General features: G+C 40.4%; 1 long non-coding RNA gene across 1 annotated transcript in view; it reads left to right on the forward strand.

Annotated features, from left to right (window-relative positions):
* The window catches only part of LOC138268423 (uncharacterized), a 114,597-nt gene that overhangs the window by 88,755 nt on the left and 3,321 nt on the right, over nucleotides 1-22,521 (forward strand). The window contains exon 2 of the long non-coding RNA XR_011199996.1: nucleotides 18,325-18,410. This is a non-coding gene — a long non-coding RNA (uncharacterized lncRNA). The remainder of the gene's footprint in view (nucleotides 1-18,324; nucleotides 18,411-22,521) is intronic.

Here is a 22,521-nt window from a genome sequence, read left to right on the forward strand (position 1 = left end):
GCTCCGTTTGTCACACTCTATCATCTTGTAAAATTCAGATTTTGGAAAGTGGTGAGCTAATGAATACACAAGGACTCTTTCAGTCTCACTCATTCTGGTGCCAGACCTCTCTCATATGTGTTATGGTTAAGATCCTGGTTAGTGTGTTACCAATTATAAGTATGCAATGTTTTTTTAAAACTTTTATATATATATATATATATATATATATATATATACAGTTTTTTCTGAAATCCATTTTATGCTTACAGAAGGAGAATGCACTGCACTTTCTAAGCAAACAATAAGCATGTGGTACAGTGGCTGCCATTGCATTGTGGGAGTGTATGACCGGTTAGTCTGACCACATAAGGAGTGGGTGGTGTGACGTAGCTGTAATGGCTTCCACTTCTGCAGGGCCATAATCGGATTAGAAGGGCGATGAGGGTAGGGGTGGGGAGAGGCTGGGATTTCATAGCTATGCGTGCCAAAGAGCTTAGAAAATGATGGTTAGTGTTCCACAGTGTCAGTGATGGATAGCTGGTGCTAGCACAGAGGCAGATGGAGCTTCCAGTCTACTACAGGGATATAGCATGTTAGGCAGCAGAACTACTAGGGCCCACGGGCCACCTCGAAAAATAGGAATGCTGATGGAGGCAATGGTGAATGGAGAGCAGGTATAATGTGAAGCTGTCCCAAGGAACTTGTAGAGCCATCAGTCGGAAATGGAGTGTACTCAGCCAACAGGGGCTCGTAGACTCAGGAAATGGGCATGGGGAAGTTAGGCGCCAAGCAATGGCATACCTCCAGCAGCTGAATCGCAAGGAAAAGTGGGAAGTGGAGTCTTACTTGGAGGAAGCATCCTCTGTGATGAGCAGGGGATCGTTGTAGTCCCTTCTCGTGCCCATACAACAGCATTTCTCACGCGCCAGAAGTCACTTGTGAACTTCTCACCATTTTACTGCGTACTGGAGACTGTCCGAGCCCACAGGAGCAGGCCCTTGGACATAAGGTCGACATTTATTTTGCGTGAGGAAAAGCTAGTTCATCACCTTTTTTGATATAGTCTTCGCTGTTTGGACCTCTGCACGGATTGGGAGGGTTGTTTCTACTTTTCACAATCGCAAGTATTTTGCGGATGCACACTATTTTTTACAGGCGCGCGTGCATTTTTGTGCATTAGAATTCTTTAGGAATTAAAACTTTGATTCCAAAGGGGCATCTTCGCCAAAACCTGAACATCTCACAAAAGGTGTATAAATGCATGAATTTCAGACTTGCGTGATAAATGTGTAATGCGAGAACTGTGGGCCTGCACCGTGGGATACGACGTTTATTCAGACCCTATTCAATAAATCTGCCAGAGGTTAAGAAGTGATCCGAGCTCTCAGGTCCCAGGGCTATTTGAAACACGCGGCGGCCACTGACCCCAGTTGTTCCCGGACTCATTTTCCAATACACCACAGATTTGTAGCTCCAGAGTCTGGACGTGACATTGGCTCTGATCCCAGTGACCTCACACATGACCCCAATCATCTCAGCTACGATTGTCATGTTAGCCACAGTGCCTCCAGCTGCTAGGTCGACAAAACAATATCATCTGCACATCTGAATACGAAAAGGCCGTGCTTTACAGAAGATTTATTTCCACTGTGATAATATAGATCAAGTGCGTGCATTCTGTCCTAGTTACTTAATCATTGCATTTTCAGTAATTGTAAGAAGATTGCTCTAAACCGCTTTAAGCTAAAATCTGAGAAGATAGCGATATTTTTAATAACTTCCTTCTTGACAGTATTTTCTCGACAAGTGGATAACGTTATTAATGCTTCAAATCACAGGTGAAATATATTTATACCAATTAAACAGTGTTACTGACAGATAATTGTTTTGTATCCATATTTTTCTGCTATTTAAGCTGTAATATTATGTATACACTAGCACATTCCTTTAGCAGCTACAGAGGTATTACGTAGTCGTGAGCAGTGTAATTTTAGAACAGGTAAAGCACAGAAAAACCTGCATATAGAATTGTAGAGGATATACTTCTTTGGTAAGAATATTTTCACATCCTTCATACAACCAGGGACTGATTTAAGAAAAAATACTGTGCTAAATCATGAATGCCACATAATGTGCGCATGTAGGTTTAAATCACCTAGAGTAGGATCAAAGTTTAGGATTAGACGATCTGAGAATAGTTCACTCTCAATGCTCATTTATTTGTGAGCTTTTATGAAGACTAGAACATTTATAATGTTTAAACCTATGTAGTAGCTCAGAACCAATAAAGGCTGGTATAAACCTTCTGCTCCAACATTCCAATGTTTGCCTTTGTTTCTCCCCACAGTGACTGGAATATCTTCCTTGGGCTCTACAGGTTGTCAAAGGTCCTCACCCAGGGTAGAGGCCCTCAGCTGTTGTTCAGGTCTATAGCGTGGGTTCATGGCCGTTAACAACTGGTATAGCAGTTGGCTATAATGCTTTCTTAGACGCTGAAATGGTGGGACCTCTATCAAAGACAATGGAGTGGATCATGGTCAATAATGACTGCTGCAGACATCTGCTCCAACACACCATTGTTTGTTTTTCTGTGTCTCCCTTTTAGGTTGAGCTTAAGCGTACGCACTCTTGTATACTTCTGTGCACTTAAAGCCACTTAATTTGTTTGTTTCAATGTCATTTAAAAATGCTTGCTTGCTAGTGTTCCTTCATGCCTTTTTGTCCCTCTTTTTTTCTCTTTGGGAGCAGGGACTAACTATTGTATAATTACGCTTTGTCATATTTAACTGTTCTTGGGGGGACTTTTTTTCTTGGTTCCTGCTCCTGTGAGACAATGTGCTCACAATACTGAGCTTGGGGCACTGTACACGCACCCTATTGCTTTGGCCACAGGGCTTAAATCACCCACCCCACTGTATTCTTGCTTGTCCCGACACCCAAACAGCCTCCTCCTGCGGTCTCTTGTTAACTCCTGTGCCACCGTGGCCGCTTGCCTCGTGCCCCCTTGTTCACTTTTGCCTCGCCACTTCACACTCATGGAAATATGATGTCTTTCTTTCATGGTTTCGGGCATCTTGCTGTTTCTTTGCGATGTCTGTGGGTTTTTTGCAGTTTTTATGTAACACGCAAGAACACATTAATTTTTTGGTAGTAAGGAGAGATTAAATGATTTGTCCAGAATCACAGGATGTTAAATTGGTGCCGAGACTCGAACCGTATTCCCCAGATCCAAAGTCTGCATCTCTGGCCCTTACACCACATCCTCTCCCCAAGGGTTCTTTCACTGGTGTATGTTGGGACAGTCTGGGAATAACTCATATTTTTATATAGCGCTTGGTAATGCGGGTTCTGCTTTTTCATAGCACTGCAAAGCAGGTGGGATTCTTAACAAAATTGCTATAATTCATTTGGATTGACCTTGCAGAGATGAAAAGGTATAAAAGCTATGTCGGGATTGTCATCTGTGACATTCTCGTTCTGTCAAGACCTTTGTAGAGGGTGCATAAACCAACTGATTGAGTAGAGCTTAACACTAGGCGATAGAACGTGCTCTTGATAACCACTGAGGGGTCACCAACCAAGCACATAGGTTAGTTCTAGGCAAGATGATGGCGAAAGGTGTTGTCTTTGAAATGGTGGAAAAGGAGTCATGACCCCAGACACAAGCACTTCACAGCTTCAAGCTTGATAGCAAAATACATCTTGCCTTTGGATGTAAATAGGGCCTCTTCAAATACAGTTCAGTAAGCACAAACTCAATACAAAGGAATTACAGAGATTTACATGAGCACCAGTTACATTGCACAACCACACATTTATTTTTAGTAGCAAGGGGAGATGAAGTGATTTGCCCAGAATCACAGGATGTTGAGCCAGTGCCGAGACTTGACATCTTCCCCAGCTCCAAAGATGGCAGCTCTGGCTCTTACGCCACATCCTCTTTCCTAGGGTTCCTTATCTTTTGTGTGTTGTGGCAGCCTGGGAATAACTCCTCTCTTTTTTTTTTTTTTTTTTTTTTTAATATATATATATATATATATATATATATATATATATATATATATATATATATATATATATATATATATATATATAGCGCTTGGTAATACAGGTTTTGCCATTTCATAGAGCTGCAAAGCACATAAGCACATGCCATTCTTAACAAAATCTGTATAATTCATTTGCATCGACCTTGCAAAGATGAAGAGGTTTAAAAGCTATGTTAGGATTGAAATCTGTGAACTTCTCGTTCTGTCAAGACCTCTGCAGTGGGTGCATTAACCAACTGACTTGAGTAGAGCTTAACTCTAGGCGATAGCACGTGCTCTTGATAACCTCTGGAGGGGCACCAACCAAGCTCATAGGTTAGCTCTAGGTAAGAAGATGGTGAAAGGAGTTGTCTCCAAAATGGTGGAAAAGGAGTTGTGACTCCACACCCAAACACTTCAACACCTCAAGCTTGATAGCAAAAAAAATCTAGCCCCTGAATGTAAATAGGGCCTCTTCAAATAGAGTTCTGTTAGTAGAGGGAGCCATTTCCCTAACCCTGTAGCACAAAGAAGCTAACACAAGGGTGCCACAGTGAGAGGAGCAGTGTTTAATAGGGCACAAAAGTGGTCCAAACTTCAGCACTTCCTCCTCTCAGAATTCACTAGTGTCATTGCGTTGATGAGTCGCCTAACAGCTATTGCGACCTTACAGATGCCACTTCCAGAAGCTCTGTCTAAAACACAGCTCGAATAGCACTGCCTCCTGTTTGAAGAGGCACCACCTTGAATCCCCACCAGAGTTGCTGTCACAGGCGCAGAGTGCACTCTCTGGATTCTTGTGTATAATGTTCCCAGGTACATGGAAAATCAATGTCGAGAAGATATTTTCTGACCCTGTCAAGTGGCCCTTTTCTCACTCCTGTTTCTACTGGTGTTAATCTCAGTGCTTCACCACACCTCCCAATGTTCGTAGGAATATACAGATGTTTGTTTATATTGGTACACACCAAGGACTACATCTCAAAGTCAATCTTGGACAGTAACAGTAAAGACTTGATAGCGTGCCTGGTACTTAGTAAGTAAACTTACAAGGGACGCGTATAGGTTGATGAACCTTTTGAATCGCATGGAGTATCCTAGTCATGCAGTGACTACTGAATCAATAATAAAAATACATTCTATTGAAAATAGCTCAAAACCCAACTACTCATGAATAACCACAACTTGGTAAAGAGTTAAACATTTTTATTTCCCCATTGATTACAATTCTAAATCATCCATTGGCTCAATGTTATTCAATCCACTCAATTATTAATTCGTTAATGTAAAACATCACATAACTTGAAGAAAAACATATGCGTAAATGCATCTACATAAGCCAAGAATACCAGCATTTATAGCAAAGATCAGCAGTTAGCTCGCCAGTCAATTGTCACTGTCAACATCACCCTTAACCTACCTACATAACCAAGATTAGCATCAGCATGTGGGTTTTCATGCAAAAACAATTTAGAGAAAAATATCAATTTGGAAAAATCATTCTAAGTGAGAATTCTATAATCAGCGCAGTTGGTACCTAGAATAAAAGGCACAAATTAATCAGTCACACATTCATAGCTACCTATCCAGGATAGATCAGCAACAAGTCAGTCTTCGTCTTCAGGTCATCAATTAGTCAGCCACGCATCACGCTCTCAGAGTATGAGCCCACCGACAGAACCTCGAACAGCGTCTCCTGACATCATCAATTCTCCCCTCGCATCGGCCTAAAGTCTCCCACATCTGAAGTTTTTAGCCCCTTGTCATGACTTTTTATTAGGGTCTCCCAGTCAACCCCCCCTAATTCCTAATTGGTCAGTCAGTCTGCAGATATGACTTTAACCTATAGTATTTGTTTACCGAATCTACTAATTTCAATATCAGTCCGTTCACAAGATGTGGTTTGGTCTGCTATACGATGTCCTCATCATCCGGCTCTTCAGGTATCAAAATTGTTGCATGTTCCTCTTCAGTCAGTGCCTTCATTGTTCAAGTCCTGGGAAAGTACATTTAGCCTTCTCTACACATAATTGTATCAAATGGTGTTCATCTCCTGTCCGCCGGTACATTGCAGAAAATTCTAGCTAAGCAACGTTAACATCGGGTGAGTCAAGGCCAGGCCGTAACAGCTTCTTTGCAAACACGGTTATTGTTTCTGCTCTCAGTGTGCAAGGCCTAGGGGAGACTAGGCCTTTAAGTTCGGCTAAGTTAACACTATAAATTGAAGTAAAACATAGGTTATACATTTCAATATGACTTATTACTACATTTCTCTCATATTTTCATTATTTCATACAGTTTGTTATATTAGTACAATCTCATATACATGGCTGCCATACCCCAAGGGCACATTTTCAAATGTGCACATTATTTTCTTCTACGATTAATTCTCTACACAATTTTCATTATTAAACACATACACATCATCAATGATTTTCTTAATTAGCATATCTGCTTCAAAAGACTCCATGGGCAGGAGATATTTTAAACAGGAGAACTGTTGTTTCACAAACTGTGGTCACATGACAAGCCAATGCTTCTAATTATGTAACCCAAAAGTGCATTGTGACCGAAGTATTTGTTTTTTATATAAGATAACAAACAGCCAGAATCCATGCCAGGCTTGCAAGGTAACCACTGTTTTATGTGATTTATCTTATTTGAGTATCAAGAAACTGACATGGTTTTGGACCCACCTTGGATTCTCAAAAAACATACTTTTGAATCTGTTTCATAGCCCAAAAACATGCCAATGAAGCTGCCCTGTAGGAGCCCCACTGGGCACCATTGGTCGAGGCAAAAAAAACCCCACTATTGTCCAAACCCAGGCTTCCCGCGCTACTCTGAGTAGTCCAGATGGCAAGGCCAAGACTTAAAATTTTGAGTAGCCAACCCAACAGAGATAATTCTGACTTCAGAACCATCAGCCAGTGGACAGATATATGCACCAAAAAGGCACTGCCAAGGCCCGAGAGGTTCAGGTACATGTACCTGTTCTACAGAGTCCAGTCCTGAACCGAGGGCTGTCATAAGACTATTAACCCAAGGCAGTTCTTTAAATGAATACATAGTACCAGCCCTTCTGTATTTCCATTTAAAACACTGACCCAAAGTCAGATATCGCACCTCTGGAACTTATCCTGTCAGTCTATCTACCACTGAAGCTCTGTTTCACCAATCTGCACACAATTGAAGCCTCCTGTTCAGTTAAGCTACTTCGGTTATTCTCTTTGTATACAGTCTGTTTTTAAAAGTAAGCTGGTATTGCCAATGTACAGCAATAATTATTAAAAAAAGTTTAAGACACAAATATATGGTTGTCCCCTTTTCTTTGCTTCCAACTCTTTTGACCCCCTCATTCTCCGTGTTAATTACCACAAAGGTGCCACTTTGTGGCTTGTTTGGTAATGTAAATTTGAGGTAATCACACTAGAAAGGGTTGCATCTCTAGGATCTCACTGCAAATCTGTAGGAATAAGGCAAAAACACTCCCAAGATGGAAGCCTTGTTGTGTTCTCTCTCCTGCAGCGACAGGCCTGGGAGGGTTGCTGTGGTACCTGCCATTTGTCCACTACACTCCAAACCAAAACACATAGGTAAAAGACATTGGCCCTCACAGGGAAGGGGGGTCTTGTGTGTGTGTATGTTTGTATGTGCGTGGATGTGGGTGTGTTGCGTGTTGGATGAGAGTGCATGTATGGAGTTGAGTGCATGTATGTTATGTTTTGAGCGTGTCTGTTTGAAAGTGTGTGCGGTGTGTGTGTGAGTGGATGTATGCATGCGTGGATGTTTGTGGGAAAAGGGTGTGTGTCAAGGTGGCATGAATGTAGGTGGGGTGTGGGGGGCTTTGGAGAGGCAGGAGGGTGTGGGGGGGTAACTGGAGAGGGAGGGGGAGACCCCTATCAGTGACAGGGAAGGGATTCCCTGTAACTGATAGTGCCTACCGCCATGATTTCGTGGCAATTGGCACTAAGGAAGCCACAAAAACCATGGCAGTAGGCGGGGTCATAATCCCGCAGGCAGAACAGTGACGGCTGCCAGGCAGGAGATGGATATCTCCAGCCCGGCAGCTGTTACTGCCATGGCGGTTGGAGTGGTACATCAACCCGCCAATGTCATCATATGGCGGTAAGTACCACCAGCTTGTTGGCAGTACTTACCGCCATGTTACTGCCGGGGTCGTAATGACCCCCATTGTCATTTACAATATGTCATTAGCTCCAACTCTCACAAATGCGAGACCTATTGCATTGTAAATGCTTGTTTAATCTAGACAATCCCACCCTCAGTGGGTGGAATGTTCTAGTAGCATTATAGCCCTTCTGCCTTGGACTACATCCATTGTTAAAGGCACTCACCCTCTTTAAAGGCCCTGTCTGTGGCTCTGGTGAATAACTCATGTTAAGACTTGAATCTATAGCACTCAGCAGGGTGCTATAATTTAGCACATTACCTTTCTGCTCTTCAATGTTATATGGCAATGACACCACAGTGCAACCCCCACCCCATCTTAGTTGCCTTCCATTGATGATATGTTGAATTGAAACTGTGAGGTGGGACCCATCACAGCCCCCTGTTTTATTTTAACATTTGTTGCTCAGTATCTTTTATCTCCTGTTATTGACACTCAATCTGCATGGCTTTTACCTACTATAAATTACACATGGTCTGGTTTCTTTGGTATGACTGTGCCTGCACCGGATTTTGGTAATCACCATTTAGGCCCCAATATGTTGGCCCCATGATATTTTGTAGTTGATATTCTGGTGGAATCCTCATTATTAATTTTTCTTTTCTGTCTCGTTTTCTATCTATCTGCATCCCACTGTGCTGTTGTGGGCTGGAAAGTAATGCCTGCTCTCTAATATGGAGCCGTAATGTTTCAAGATCAATTCTTTGAATTCTATGACAAACACAATGTGCACAGATTAGGCTGGAATGTAATCTCCAAGAAAAACCTGGTGCTGCATGCTAAATAGATTACGTATGTTCTAAAATTCAAAACAGTGAAGGCCAGTATCTTGAAACCACTTTTGTGGAGCAAAATACAGGAGCCAAACTTTGAATGGGGTTACTTTTAGGGAAGTCCATCCAAATACTGAATGCGGAAAACCTTGTCAACATGAATTTCCTGATGAAGGTTATAGCAAAATTATTAATGAAGAAATCGGAAGCATTATCAGTGACACAAGACTTAAAGGACTTAAGGAACAAGGTGCATTGTAGTTGGGCTACTGATCTTTATATTCCAGGCTCCCTCCCAGATGACTTGAGCTTGGCGCTGTCCAGCAAGGCAGAAAATAACCTTATGAGGCTGCGATGTGGTTAGATACCTCTAAGATGCTACTGTATGGACACAAAGATGTGGGTACGCAATGTAGACTATGCAGTAACTCGGAGGAATTGTTGCCGCACATTCTCTGTATCTGTGACTGCCTAAAACCTTTGAGGAAGTTTTGTTTACAACAAATGTTTTGCACCCTGAACATTCAACCATGTAGGGGTGCAGTTCTTTGCTGCCTAAGAGGTGAATCATGTCTGTTGTCAGGCTGGTTCTTACGATACATGAAAGGGGTGGCAGATCTACGCCAACTGAAGTTATCACACAAATAAAACACGAGGAAGAAAAATTATGAGATACATGCTGTCCAAAACCCTGCATTAAGTTCTGACTGGCAGACTAATTGGAACTTTATTTATTTGAACTGATATGCATCTTAGTAGGATAGGTTGGGTGCAGGAATTGGGAACATGTAATGTTACCAAATGACAATTCAGGGTTTTTATACTTATTAAGCACTTTTATCAGAGAACTGTATTAGGGTGGAATGTGTGCATAAGGAGAGTTGTAATATTTTTACTGAAGGATTCTTAGGTCTTATAGATCTATGTTGGGTGAGAATCTTAATAGGAGAGGTGGTGTATAAAAACAAAAATTTAGCAATTTTAAAGAGTTAATCTGAGCTTTCTACTACGATCCGCCTTACAAATTGTGCATTTTCTACTGAAAAATAACCATGGCACAGATTTTATTAGGCTGGTTGGTGTGCAATGATGGAAAAATGGGAATTGTGCAGTTACTATTGAAGGATAACAAGGGCATGAATTCTATTAGGCTGGCATGTGTTAATAAGGGGACGAGTGCAATTCTGATAATAGATTTTAAACAGCTGATTTAAATTCATGTTGGTCAAAAAAGCCTAAGATGATGGCTTGGGGGGGGGGGGGGAAGAGGAACTAAACCATTTTGATCCAAGGTTTTATATGAGCATCCTTTTAGGGTGGGCTGGGAGCAATTAGGGGAGTTGTGCAATTTGTATTGGATATTTAGTGCAAGGGAAATGTTTAAATAAGATTAAAATTATTTTAAGCGGTATTATAAAGCACATTTGTAAATAATTATTTTAAGCTAGTGTAAGTTTTTTTTTTTTTTTTTTAGGGCTATCGGGTCTGGCGGCATGGGGGGGTCACATAGCTTTGCTGTAAAGAATTTAATTAATCGAAAAGATGAATAAAATATGTTAATCTCTATATAAAGAATCCCACCGTGCTTATTCCAGTGCACAGCCGGTAAACTTAAATGGTGGGGTGTAGCAGAGATGAGCAGGAACAGACCAATCAGAAATCAGATTGCGAATAAATGTTTTCAAAAATGTTTTCCATTCCTTTCATAAAAAGGACAAATGATGGTCAAAGTTACTGAAATTTGTATCAGTAATATTTTTATATCTGTGAACTCTGCCAAGATCACTATTTTTAGAACAACCATCTGTGGGCTCCCATTATCACCAATGTCATTAACGCTTCTGCCAGTGGGGGTATAGCTGCGTCTTGGCTTTTAGCTTGTATTGTCCCTGTTTTCAAAATGGGCAACAAAAAGGAGCCTAGTTGCTATCTCATTGGTTTCCGTTAAGATTTTAGGTCGAGTCCTACTTCATAAAATCGAAAAATGGGCACAAGGTACTGATATACTTAGCTTTACACGATATGGTTTTCAGGACGGCATAGGAACCCAAGAACAATGCCTAAATTCAAATTTTAATATTGGGAAATATACTATTGCTAAGCAGGGAACTCTTTACTTGGCAGTCAGGGATATCAACAGTGCTTTTGATTCAGTGAATCATTCTAAACTCTGGCAAGAATGGGTTTGCTCCACCTGATCATTGACTATTTAACAGTTTTGCATGCAGAAGTGAATGCATCCGTAAGATATGGAATGCAGGGTGAATGTACTCACTCTTTCCCTCTTCAAAAGGGGATGAGGTAAGGTTGTGTATTGGCACCAATCTTGTCCCTTTTTATACATTAATGGTTTACATCCCTTTTTAGAGTCCCAGAGTGCTGATTCGCCGATAGTCAAGAGGAAGCAAGTTCTGTGTCTTTTATATGCGGATGACGTTGTGCTGCTCTCTTGGACCCTGAATGGTCTGAGGCGCCTTATCAATGCATTTGTTAAGTATACAGACGAACTTGACTTGGATGTTAATATATCAAAAAGACACTATATGGTGTGTGGTAAGCCTATGCAGAATTTTGGGCCAATGATGATAAAGGGGCAGCTGATTAATTAGGTAAAAGAGGTCTCATATTTGGGTGTTACTTTTGATTCCAGGGGTTGCTGGCTGCCCTGAATTACTAAGAGAAGCCAACGTTTCAATGCTTCAATTGTGGCGGTTTTTGAGTTAGTCGCAAGAGTCGGAAACAAACCAGTCCAGCCCTTACTGGAAGTGTTCATACTTAAATGCCTCCCTGTTTTGACATTTGGGGTCTCCATTTGGGGTTCTGAGATTGTTGGAGCCTGCAGAAGGAGGGAGATAGGTTCTGCAGACATTTACTTGGGGTAGGCCCAGGTAACCAACAGTTCTTTCTGCACACTGGACCTGATTAAGATTCTCCCTGTCCCTCCTTGTTTGTGATCAACTATATTAACACCACTGCAGACTGGTTGGGTAGGCCAGAGTTGTTTACCCCTGCTCACAGGCTGCAGAAGGAAGAACCCAAATGGGCAACAAATGAATTTCTGAGATTAACATCTGCACCTAGAGAGGCAAGGCAATTAAGTAGGCCCATTGTGAGACAATATATTATGTACAAGATCTGTGCTGGTATAGAACCCTATCTCATGCAGGCTGATAAAATTTGGGAGAGAACATTTCTAACTAGGTTTAGACTGGGTTCTATTAGGTGTAACCTCTGCTTCCCTCTAGGATAATTTAATATGAATGGTATTTTAGTATGCCGATGGAATGGTTCTCCTCTACAAACCTTGATGTGCCTTCTGCTTTTTAGCAAATATTATGCGCCATTTAGACACAGATACCTGCTACCTGTCCTAGAACTCTTGGGTTCCTGCAATGCAGGGCTGCCCTGATTTGTGTATGGTTGCTGAGACTGCTGTGATGTTTGCGGTTGGGGTCTTTTTTAAAAAACAAATGCAATGGCGTGGTAAGGTAGACTTTCACATTTATTTATTGTATTTGTCTTTTACTTAATGTATACTCTGTTTTGGTCTTTTATGATTATTTTTAATAATCCAATAAAGATTTATGATGATGATGAAGCACAACTATGTCATTTATCTCTTTCAAAATAGATATTCAATTCAGATGTATCTGATATTGACTCGGGATACAGGTTCACAAGATTCTGCACCAACTAATAATTTTCCAACCTTAGTTGGTTGTTGGTCCATTTTTCACCTTCAACACATTAAAGCTAATCAATGTGTATCAAGTGTTTGACACAGTTCTGTGACTTAAGTTAAAGGAGATATTGACTTCCCCTGCATAGAGATCAGTAGATATCCTGAGTTCCAGAGTGGAATAAAAGAGCTACAAGCAGAGTTTTTTAAAAGGGATTTCAATTCTATAATGTTTCGAAGTTGGTGGGGGTAAGAAAGCATAACGTGGCTGTGCCATTATGTCTCTTAAAACGTGAATTAAAGGAGTAATTCTTTTTCCATGTAAATTTGTAAAAATGGCTTTTCATATAACGTGGTGCACTGAAATGCGTACAAGTAGAGTGCACTTGTGAACTTTTTATGTAAACCACATTTATTCATCATTTTGCAAGTATGTTATAGTATTTTAGAAATGTTACTTTCATAATAATTTTATATTTACCATAAGAAAAGTGTGGAAATTCATTTACTAAAAGTGTATACATGTTTGTTAGTTTGGCTAGAGTGAAGGCCGGAGTCTTTTTTTCATTTCTAACCTTCAATGGGAAAGTTTGTTTCATTACATATCTTCTTAAGCTGCAGGTAGGATGGTACAAGTCTTTGGCTAATAGGGAAACTATTGGACAAAGAAGATAAGAAGGTCTGAGAAGACATGTTAACATGGTTGAGAGGAGTAACTTGAAGATGTCCACCAAACTCCCATCTGAAATTCCTGAGCACGAGAGTCCACCAAAGCTGGACTGATTTAGTTCAAATGCTTAACTGTTAATTATACAGATGATTTACAGATCTTTTGTTCAGAAGAAGGTTTTGGCTGTTGTGTCAAATATTGATTCTCCCAGAATCTAAGTGTGGTTTAGTTAGTTGTAAGATCAGCCCCCCCCCTTGCCCCTTAATCAGAGTAGAACTCTGAGGTACAGACCTCACACTAAATTTTTCTAAGTAGCTTCATGCTACTCACGCCTCTCTTGACAATAACTACTACAGAGCTTCTGTTGTGCTGACCGTTTCCTCTAAATGTTATAGATATCAAATTACTAGGGATATAGACTTAATGGCTAGGCAGGAAAACTTAGATTAATGCATCAGAACATTTTCCTCATTTCCTGCATTATCGCTATTGAAATATTGGGTCTGCACATGCTGATTAAATTCAATGTTGTGTAACACTTTTATTCTCATTTGGTGATATTGTACATTTTATTACATGGTTTTGAGGCTCATGTATGTAAGTTTGACTTTGAGTCTGTAATAATGCCCTTTCAACTTCATTTTGGTCTCTGAGATTCAATGTGTGGGCAAAAGGTTACACCGTAAGTTGTAGTGAGGAAATTTTACGGTGTCTCCTTGCCCCTCAGAACTTAAAGGAATAATTGAGGACGTGGTTGGAGGTCACGCAAGATGGCCGCTTCTCTTTAGAGCTCCGTGAGGCTTCAGCACTTCCTGGAAAGAAGGAGATGTTTTCACATCAAAATTATTAATTTCTTCAGCATTTTTTAGCACTGGAGCTCTGCCGCTGCATAAATATGCCTTTATCTTACAGAGACATCGAGTTTTGAAGTCATTTCAGAGACTTCATGTGAGGGCCTGAGGTAATTATTTATCTGTGTCATTTGCGTTTCACTCCATAAGCCTCTGCACAAACCTAAACTTTCACAGAGATGTTTCTATTTGACTTTTAACTGCTTGCCTGGATGTCATTCTACAAATCTAATTTCCTCTGCAATGGAATATTTATTACCTTCTGACAGCCAGCTGAACTTTTGACCTCTCTCTTCAAACACATTTAGCTGAGGTTTTCAACTTTCAGTATTCACTGGCAGCTCTTGTTGTCAAGGAGCTCGTTCAAATTGCTCTTCATAACATGGTAGATGCTTTCCTTTGACGGAGGGGATTTTTCCTTTTCAGAAGGTTCCCTAAAACTGGTCACCAATTGTTTGACTATGTGCAGTAAAGTGCTTTGCTCTTGTGGTATTTGGTCATGCCTGTTATGAGAGAATAATTTAGGATTTTCTATTTATATATTTTTTATTATATTTTGCTTTGTTGTTGGAAACTTCTCGCTGCAGCTTCTCATCGTAATATAATTTCATCAACACCACACATTGCTGGCTTCCTATTACCAAATTGCTGCTGGCTTTTATGGGGAGACCACATAATTCTCAGAGCAACCAGTCATCATCTTCCTCCAAGTCTAATAATCCTCTTCGAGTGGTGAACACACATATAACTAAATCTTCTCTACCATCAGCTTTAACAATGGATAGTGCTACAGTCTTTTTAAAGGAAAGCGCCTCTTCATCTCATGCTGCTGGCGCAATTGCGAAAAAAACATCTAACACCTCCTCTGTTAAGCGCCCAAAAAAAGACCTTGATTCTCCCTCAAAATGACCTACACATTTTACTCTAGATGATGTAATGGAGGAATTGCGTACATTAAAGCCCTTTATGATGGACACTAATGCCTCTTTGCAACGTATTGAGGAGCAATGGTCCCAACACAAACAAATGTGTACTCTGAAACAGAGAGTCAGTAACCTTGAAGATTGTAACACTGTCAATCCTCAGATCTCCAAGGACATAGCTCAACCTAAAAGGCTTACTGAAAACTTAGAAAATAGAAATAGGAGAAATAATCTTTGCCTTTTTGGGATTCCAGAAGGTTCGGAAGGCTCTAACATGATTGCATTCCTTCAAACAGCAATACCTTCAATTCTTCGCTTGCCTTCTACCTCTACCCTCTCTTTCTAATGGGCACATCATTTAGGTCCACAGACTTCAACTAGCCTTCGTGCACATCCTAGAGGCATTATTATTCTCTTTCTCCAATTTACTGACTTGATGCAAATACTCTCAGAAGCCAAAAAGATGGGCTATTTGCTATGGTCAGGTCATAAAGTGTTTTTCACACAAGACTTCTCTTCTGCTACAGCTGCACGTTGCAAACAGTTTTTGGACTTACGTCCACAACTCAAATCCTTGAATATTCGATATGGTCTTCTTCACCCATGCCTTTTCAAAATTACATTCAAGGATGTAGGAAAGTCCTCTTTTTTTTGTCCTGGTCACCCCCACACTTTTTGGACAGGTACTGGTGGTTACTGACTCTTGGCTGTGTCCTGGGTACTGCTTACCAGTCCCAGGGCCAGTGCTCTGTGTAAAGTGGATATGCAAATTAGGCTAATTATAATTGGCTAAGTCAACCTACCTATAAGTCCCTAGGATATGGTAGGGCATGTAGGTTTAGGGACCCCAGCATAGGTAGTGCACTGCTGAGGTGCCCAGTGTTATTTTAAAGGCAGGCCTGCCTTGCTGGCTGCTTTTAAATTAAAGGTATAAGCACATTTGACTTTGGAATTAAAAGTAGTTCCAAAGTCTTAAAATACCTTATTTTTACATATACGTCACCCCTAAGGTGTGCCCTATGTGCCTCTAGGGCTGGGTACCATTTAACTATAAGCAGACATCTTATAAAAATAGTTTTATAAGCCCTGGTGAGGTAAAAACAGCCAAATTTGTTTTTCCCTCATAGTACTGAATGGCCTTCATAGGCTAGAATGGGGAGACTTTATTTTAATTTTAAAAGTCCCCTTAAGTGACAGATACAAAGAGTTTGGTATCAAATTAATTGTTATAATAAATCCCACAACTTCCAGTTGTTGGATTTACTATAACTTGTTCAGGTAAAGAGTTTTAAACTTTACCTGAAAAGTTGTCAATTTCAGCCCTGCATTGTTTTTGCTGCTGTGCTCTGATTGGCCAGCCTCTGGCAGCCTGGCCAGTCTTCCTTGATGAGGTGTGAAGTGGCCTGGCTTCACAAAAAGAGATGTGCCTGTGGGAGGGGATCTCCCCTCAGGAGATGGTGAGGCAGGAAGGGGGAGGGCTGCCAAACTGGTCTTCAAAGGCAGAGAAGGACATTTGGAGCGACCCAGAAACACTCCCACATCCTGCAACCCCAGACAACTAGGTGACCTCTTGATTAGATTAGGAGAGGGCAGGAGAGGGGTGTGTTTATGATTTTTAGCCACACCAGTGGGTGGGCTCAGCCAGATGTAACCTCCAAAAATCACTTTCAGCCATGATGGATTTTTGAGGAATGTTGCCTCCTGGGACTGATTTTTGCCACACTTCCCAGGAAGTGGTCATCACAGGGGGAAGGACCCTGCACCTGATTGGAGAATCAGGACCCCCCTGTTTTTCACCCAGGAGCAAGGATAAAACTGGTAGACCTGCACCCACACCTCAGATCCCCATCAGATTCCAACAAGGAAGAACCAAAGGAGAAGGACTGCCCTGCTGGACCCCTAGTCTGCACCTGGAACCTGCACTCTGAAGGACTGCACCAGCTGCACACTTAGGCTTTACCACACGAAGGCCTTTGCCTGGCTTCAACTGGTTCAAGGAGGGACTCCCTGTTTGCTACAGGTGACAAATTGCTAACCAGAGTCCTCTGCGCTAACTCCTGAAGAAATCAACCAGCTGACCACTGTCCAGTGGCCAAAAATGAGTTTGCACCAGGTGCATTCTGGGAGTTGTAGTCCACACCTCCAAGGATAATCTCTGAGCTTCTGGAGCCTTGGGGTGAACTGTGGACCCCAAAAGAACGTCTGGGAGAAGATCCAGAAGTTTGGAGAACTTTTGAAAAAAAGCTCCATAGAGGGACTGACCCGCCGCAACAACTCTAGCCGGTTTGCCTCAACCGCGACCTGGCCCCCCAGCCAGAGTATCCGAGGAGGGCTCCAAGGAAGTCGGGTCAAGATCCAAGTTTACCCCGGTCGAAGGATTTTCACCTCGAAAAAACGACTAAGTCCGAAGGTAAAAATCTCCACTGAGGGCTCCCACAATGCGTATCCGGAGAAGAGTTCCAGGAGGTCGGATTGGACTGGCAGGTTCGTCCCGCTGAAGAAAATCTTCAGAAAAGAGACTAAGTCCGAAGGTAAACTTTTGACTGAGGCCTCACGTGGGCTGTAGCCAAGCCGGGCTCCTTCGCAGTTGGGCTTAAACTTTGAGTTTGCCCCGGTTGAGGTGCAACCAGATGACTCGATTGGCGGTTTTTGTTTCTAGGTGCTAAAACGACAATTCTTTAAAAATTCATATCTCCAGTTCCCCTTATCCGATTTTTTTTTTTTTTTGTGTGTCATTTAAAGGTAAAAATATAATCTACTTTTATAAATTGGTTTTGGATTTTTAAACAGTTTCCTGTGTTTTAGTCAATTACTGTTTTGTGATATTTGAATGCTTTACACTTTGTCTCCTAAGTTAAGCCTTGTCGCTCGTTGCCAAGCTACCAAGGGTTGAGCTGGTTTTAATTTACTGAGACCTAACTGGACCTAAGTGGAGGTTGGTGGCCTATTGCTAAGAGTAGGTACTTACCTGCCCTTACCAATAACCCATTTTCCAATAAAGGACAAATCTTACTCCTTTGAGGAACCTTCAGCACTACAAACGTTTATTACCCAAAACAAAACAGAAGCAATGGAACTAGGAGCATCTGCAATTACTTGAAGATATAATTTAATTTGTCTTTAATGTAATTTCTTCTTTTTTTTCTGGACAGTTTAATAGTAATGGTTATGTTTAGTATTTATATCCATGGTTTTCCTTCTCTGCATCTTCTTATTTTTTTTTTAGATAGTGTTCTTTGTGCAATCCACATGTTCCTTTCCCAACCGTATCCCTTTCTAACCATCCAAATTGCTCTCCTACACGTTCCACGGGTAAGCTTTGATTTTTATTGTTCTTCATGTCACACTCCTTTACTGTAGTTATTACGTTATTTGGTCTCCTGAATGGTACATTTTTCCTTTGTAGTTTTTTTTTTTTTTCTTCCATGAAACTCACCTTCATATGTTTTAATATCTAATATCACTTTTCTTGTGCTGAAGCCACTCTTGCCTGTCTTTTCAGGTTCTCCTCTGTCCCTCTACCTTTCTGGGTATTCACTTTCTATCTTGTCTTCTTTAGCTTTCGTGGACTTTAGTCCCTGTATTGCCACATCGATGTATATACAACTTCTGGAGGTCATCTTCCACCTTTTCTTTTTCTTTACTATATTGTTTCTTTCCCATTTCTTTGCTTTTGCAAAATTGATATGCCTAGTTTTTTTTCTTTGTTACAGCAGTTGTTTATTAATACTTCTTGTTATGCAACTTAGAACTGTTACTTGGAATGTTAAGGGGCTTAAACACCCCATTAAACGTCAGCGTGTCTTATCTCACCTAGCTCGTTTGAAATGCCACATTGCTTTGTTGCAAGAGACTCACCTCAGCGACTCTGAGGCAATTAAGCTTAAAAAACAATAGGTGGGATATATTTTATACTCCCCTTCCACCACAAACAAAAATGGGGTAATTATACTCTGCCATAAATCTCTCAAACCTACCATAATTTCACAGCATCAAGATACAGAAGGTACTTGTTACATTTACAATTGACAATATTTCTCTTACTATCCTAAATATATATGGCCCAACACATCCGGATCCAAATTTTTGGAAGAATCTTTCAAATGTTGTCTCTGGACATTCCTCAAACAATTTACTAATAGGTCGTGACTGCAACCAAATTCTCGATCCATTTTTGGACCGACGTTCCACATCACGTTTCATTCCACATGCCTCCCACAAAGCTTTTTAAAACTTTATTTTACAGCATTCTCTCTCTGATTCCTGGAGAATATGCAATCCCGACCTCCTTGGAATACTCTTTTTATTCTCCTACCCACCATTCCCATTCGAGGCTTGATTATATCTTTCTGAGTAAAGGTTTATTGCAACATATGGTCAACTCTGAAATCGGTGCTATTTTTATCTCAGTTCATGCACCTGTGATTACTGACCTTGATCTTTTTTTTAATGGCTCTAAAACATCTTCATGGAGGTTTAATAAATCTCTACTTTCAGATGCTACTTTGATCGCTTCCTACATTAAGTTTATAGAAGAATACTTCTACATCAACGATTGTGATCAACTATCATTTCATTTTGTGTGGGATGCATTCAAAGCAGCCTCTAGGGGTTTCATCAGAAGTTACGATCGCTCAAAAAAAAGTCTGCTCAACAAAAATAGACTTCCATCCTTGAAAATATAAAGTCCCTAGAACATTAATACTATACTCACAAAACTAGTAAATCAAATCTTGAAGCACTAGTCTCAGCTAAAATGGAGTTTAACCAATATACCACTGAACAAGCATGCAGCACCCTCCTGAAAATAAATGCCAGATATTATGGTGGTAACAATAAAGCTGGTTCTCTTCTAGCTCGATATTTGAAACAAAGAAAAGAAAAAACAGCTATTAAATCTATCACAGATAACAATGGTGTTAAACACTTTAGAGATAAAGATATAGCATTGTGTTTCGCTTCTTACTATAAGCACCTGTACACTCCAGAACACATACCAACAGTTGAATCTCTCAACCAATATTTCTCTAATCTCAAACCAAGAGACCCATTGCAGATTGACCTCTCATCTTTAGACCAACCTCTACAACTTACAGAACTCTCTACAGCTTTACAATCTCTCCCCAAGGGTAAGGCTCCAGGCCCAGATGGCTTCACAGTAGAATTCTTTATTCAGTTTGCTAAGTCTCTCTTCCCCAAACTCTTTCAGTTACTTAATCACTTTATAATGTCAGGTTCTGCATCTAGCTCATTTACGGAGGCCATGATTTGTCTTATTCCCAAAAAAGATCGGGATGCGACTGACTGTCAAAATTATAGGCCCATATCTTTAATTAATTGTAAGCTCTATGCCAAAGTTTTAGCTCTCCGTTTACTCCCATATATATCTGACCTTATTGATTCTCATCAATCTGGTTTTATCCCTAATAGAAATGTAGCAGATAAATCCCGTACTTTAAAAAAATTATTATTAACAAGGCATCTAAACTTAAGATTCCTCTGGCAGCTTTATCTTTGGAAGCGGAAAAGGCCTTCGATAGGGTCTACTGGGGTTTCTTGTCAAAGGCATTAGAAGGGCATGGACTAGGTACTAAATTCCGACATTTTATATCCATTCTTTATTCCTCACCATGTTCCTCAGTTATAACAAATGGTATCCGATCTCCTTTTTTCCCTCTTAAAAGGGGTACTCGTCAGGGATTCCCATTATCTCCTTTACTATTTATTTTGGCTCTCAAACCTTTTCTATACCAATTTAAAACGTCTGAACAATTTACAGGGTTTCAAATTAATAATGCACACATCAAATTTATGGCATATGCTGATGATATTCTTTTGTTCATGTCTCACCCTGACACTTCTCTTCCTGCATGAGCTCAACTTATATTCTGATGTATCTGGCTATAAACGTAATATAGACAAAACAGTGGTCTTACCACTTAATGCTCATTGCGCTGGCTCTGTATTCCTTGATGCAGGATTATCTTGGAATTCTTCTAAGATTAAATGCCTGGGGGTATGATACTGCACTACTCTCAAGGATACATTAAAGACTAATTTAGAAATCTTATCTGCAAAGCTTGTAGATATCACACAGAAATGGTCTCCATTATATCTCATGTGGTGGGGCCGCTTGGACACCATTAAGATGATGCTTCTCCCTATCATTAACTTCTTTCTTATGATGCATCCTATTAAGATACCTAAACTATTTTTTAGTTCAATTGATAAAATTGTATCCAAGTTCCTGTGGAATGGTAAACAATCCTGAATCTTTCTCTCGAAATTAAAACTTCCTAAAGTACAAGGTGGAGTTAATTTTCCTGACTTTTTAACTTACCACAAATCTTTTGGCATTAGGCAAATACATCCCTATTTATCTACACTCAATGATGCCCCTCAAAAGCTATGGTTCTCTTTGGAAGAAACATTTATTTCTCTCTTTTCCCATAAACACATATTTATGTCTAATCCCCCAAAATTCTGGTTGCCCAGCACTATCTCCCTTTCAGTCAACTTACTGAAACCTTTCTTTATTTTACATCTTACCCCCATTAATCAATTCTTTAACAGTCCTTTTTGGCACAATAGTTTGCTTAGGAAACAAGGTAAAACCTTGTGTTGGAAGGCTTGGATGACTAAAGGTATTCTTCTCATTTCCCATTATATCGTAAAGACTCTCTCATCCCTTTTACTACTCTCTCAGCAATTTATAATCTCCCTAGTCGCATGAAATCGCAATATATAATTCTTTCTACTCTAGTCCAAGAGGCCCTCAATAAACGTATAAATCATAATCATTCTTCTCTTGCATCATCTCCACACCCGATCGTAACTTCTAATTATCCTAGGGCAGCTGGAATTTATAAACTTTTAAGAACGTCTGTTTCACCCAGACTCAAATCACCTATTGAGACATTGTGGGAATCAGATCTTGGAGTTGTTTGGCCAACTTTTCTATGGGATAGAATATGGTATAAGATACATTCCACTGCACACACTGCAAGCCTCACACAGACCCTATATTTTTTTTATAATAGACTTTTCTACACTCCTGTACGCCTTTACAAACTCAAACTTGCACAAAATGACAACTGTTGGCGCTGCCACACTCAGCAGGGAACTGACTTTCACATGTATTTTTCTTGTCCATCCCTATCTACTTTTTGGTCCTCAATATGGTCTCGCATTTCAGCAATAGCTCAGATCTCCTTACCAATGCCATGAATTACTGTTTTTGGGTGGCATACACGATATCTGGAGTTCATTCAGGCCTCTTGGAAAATTGGTGGACCTTTTTGTTTTCTATTGCAATCTCTATTATTACTTCTAACTGGAAATCTTCGGAGAACATTACTCTCAGACAGTGGTGGAATTCTGTATGTTATCATCATAGACTTGACAGCTACAAGCTTTATTCAAC

The sequence above is a fragment of the Pleurodeles waltl genome, chromosome 12, assembly GCF_031143425.1.
Source record: "Pleurodeles waltl isolate 20211129_DDA chromosome 12, aPleWal1.hap1.20221129, whole genome shotgun sequence".
Taxonomy (NCBI): domain Eukaryota; kingdom Metazoa; phylum Chordata; class Amphibia; order Caudata; family Salamandridae; genus Pleurodeles; species Pleurodeles waltl.